The sequence below is a fragment of the Euphorbia lathyris genome, chromosome 9, assembly GCF_963576675.1.
Source record: "Euphorbia lathyris chromosome 9, ddEupLath1.1, whole genome shotgun sequence".
Taxonomy (NCBI): Eukaryota; Viridiplantae; Streptophyta; class Magnoliopsida; order Malpighiales; family Euphorbiaceae; genus Euphorbia; species Euphorbia lathyris.
Genome location: NC_088918.1, coordinates 47,691,310 through 47,694,340, shown reverse-complemented (window position 1 = coordinate 47,694,340; position 3,031 = coordinate 47,691,310). Strand labels below are relative to the sequence as shown.

General features: G+C 38.6%; 1 long non-coding RNA gene across 1 annotated transcript; it reads right to left on the bottom strand.

The window, feature by feature from the left end:
* Positions 1-1,610: 1,610 nt before the first annotated feature.
* Positions 1,611-2,793, bottom strand: LOC136205410 (uncharacterized). The gene is made up of 3 exons (XR_010675933.1): positions 2,611-2,793; positions 2,392-2,501; positions 1,611-2,040 (listed from the first exon to the last, which is right to left on the bottom strand). It is a non-coding gene; the product is annotated as an uncharacterized lncRNA (long non-coding RNA).
* Positions 2,794-3,031: the final 238 nt, after the last annotated feature.

Here is a 3,031-nt window from a genome sequence, read left to right as displayed (position 1 = left end):
TTACCGGAAGTGAAAAACCGGAAACCGTAGGAGTTGACAAGTCACGGAACTTACGGGCCCTAATTTCTGGTCCCAAGCATTAGACACGCATTGACTAGGAACCACGTAGTCTAAGTACTTCACGGGTCGGTTACTCTACACGTAGTCGTCTTTGCAAGAACAAACCATTAACCGTATAAACATTAGAAGTCATTATTTATCATAATTATAACTTATCGCATCCATCTCGCTTCATAGAGTTTCGTTACATAAATTCGCCTCACACGTAGTTTGGAATAGTTTGTAGTTGGTTACCACATCAACCCCAAAGTATTCACTGCTTAAATAACGTATAAAACCGAGTCGTTTAATACTTGCAGTTATAAATCCCGTGGATTCGATACCCGGTCTTAACTGGATTATTACTTGATACGACGGGGTACACTTGCCCCTGAGTAGTGACATCTAGTAGATACAAAGCACTTAGAAAGACCACATTCATAGTCATAGCGCAATCATCGTAATATACATTTCGTCGTTAAAAAGAACACTACTAGGTGACGCGCTATCAAGTTTTTTGCGCCGTTGCCGGGGATTTATAACATCTTGCAATATTAGACAAAAACGTTTTATTGTTAGTTTAAGCATTATTTTTGTATAAATTGTTTATATATATATACTTTTACTAACATCATTCATTCTTATTGATATATATTTTATTTCACTTATTTTATGCATACCCGATCTCGGAGTGATTCTCTTATTCCTATTGATCTCGAAATTGAACGCACTCTTTGTAGGATTCGAAAAGAGAAGATGGCAAACCCCAACGCTGAGGTCAACCAACCCGAAGGAAACCAAAGGCCACACGTGAACAACATTCGCGGGGGCAACGACGCACGTTCGATGATGGAGATCCTTGCTCCGCACCGTCCCCAAAACCGTAACGGAATTGTCGCCCCCACAATACCGGACAACACGTACGAGATAAAGACCGACATGATCCAGCTGATCCAACAATGCGGTCAATTCGGAAGGGAACTCCACGAGAACCCTAACGAACATCTCGATAAATTCCTTATGTGTGCCGACACCTCTCGGCAAAATGGTGTTCCCGTTGAGGCTGTTAGACTAAAGCTGTTTCCATTTTCTTTGAAAGGGCAAGCGTTGGAATGGCTACACTCTTTGGAGGCGGGATCCATCACGTCATGGGAGGAGCTCGAGAAGGAGTTCCTTTCCTACTATTTTCCGCCGTCCAAAATAGTCAAGTTACGGACCGATATCACGTCCTTTAGGCAGTTGGAATGTGTAGATACCCATTTTGTCCGGAGTAAATTCTCATTTTTCCCTTTTAACCAATTTATTTGATACATTTTTATATGTATTGTACATATCATACAACGTACTATATTTGCTATAAGTCGTCGTTAATTATACGAAAGGAAAGTGAAACTATATTTGTAGCCCTTGTAATTGGTTAAATGTTTATACCGGAATGAAATTCAATTTTCGAGTGTAGTCATTAGTGCCGTAAACAGCTAGATAAGTAATAAAAAAATTATAAGACTCATGCTAATTGAGATTAGCATTATAAGAGGTTTAATTAACTAACTTGTTCTTGGAATAAAAAGTGAAAAAAATACAAAATGCAATTTTATTAATAATTTTTATTTGTTACGATTTATGGCCCAAAGGATCCAGTCCACAAAGCCCAATATAATCAACCCATTCCTAAACTAAAAATACAAAAAAAATACAGCCAATTTATGGCCCAAAGCTAAATACAGAAATACAGCCAAAATACATCACAAAACACTTGGCCACTAAGTCAGCTTTAGGCTCTATAAATAGAGAGAGCAGCAACACAGCAAGAAAAAACTTTTTCTCTTCTCAGGCGGACAGCTTCTGGCTAGCTCCATTTCCTCTGTTTCAGCTTCGACTCTTCTTCCTGCTCCATTTCTTTGCTTTCTTCTTCTTCCATCTTTCCATTTTAAGGGGGAGTTGAGAATTTCTTGGAAAGGGTCTATGTCATAGGCACTATCCAGAATTCTTTAAACAAACCTGCAGTCTCCAAAATATGATCATGTTATATATATGATCATGTTATATTTCATATTAGTGTTGTTTAACATTTCTTATCATCAAAACCCGATTTCCTCGAAACTCTCTTGAATAAAAAGAAATCATTTGATAAATGAGATTTTAAAACAAAGGTCCTAATTTCCATTTCAGAAAAACAATCAAGTTAATGATTAAAGCTTGAGCTTAGGAATCTTTGGTTTTCATAAGTTTTTAATTGAAATTAGAAGGCAGCCAATCGCTTAAAATTTACAGAGAGGAAAGATTAAGAACTCGGAAAATTCAAACAAAAGAGAGTAAATGTAAAACAAGGGGAAAATACGAAATTTACACCTGAGGGAGTCTTCACCGATCCGACATCTCCTTCGCCGGTCATCACTCAGCCACCGGTCATCCCATTCGGACTCCATCACCTCCGTTCACCGATCTTGACAGATCCTGATCTAAAAAAAGGAAAATAATAAAGGATTATATAAGAAAACTAAAAGGAAAAATGAAGGTTCGGGATCTAAACACAACAAAATCGAAAGAGTAAGGTGAAGGAGATCGAACCTTCCGTGAAGATGAAGAGGTCGTCGAGGACTCGAATTACCGATCACGGGAAGGCCAGCCATAGTAGTCTATCTTATGTTACACGTTAAAGCAAGGAGATCGAAACGAGCACGTAGCCGGAGCAAGAAACTGTCGGCGGCGGAGAGGGAAGCCATGGACGGCTAGCTAGCTCTATTTCCTGAAAGGCAAAGAAGAGGAATGGAGGCTGCTGCACAAATGAGGTAATTAAAAACCCTAAAAACCCAAAATTTGTACTTAAGTTATTTCCTTGTCACAAATTAACCCCTGCATGTTTTTAATGTTCCACTTTTAACCCGTTCTCCTTTAATCCGTCAATTAAATCCCCCCACGTTTTAATCAGGTCCCTGATTGTTTGAGTTAAGCTCGATTAGGTCCTCCCATTAAACACCCTTTTTTAATT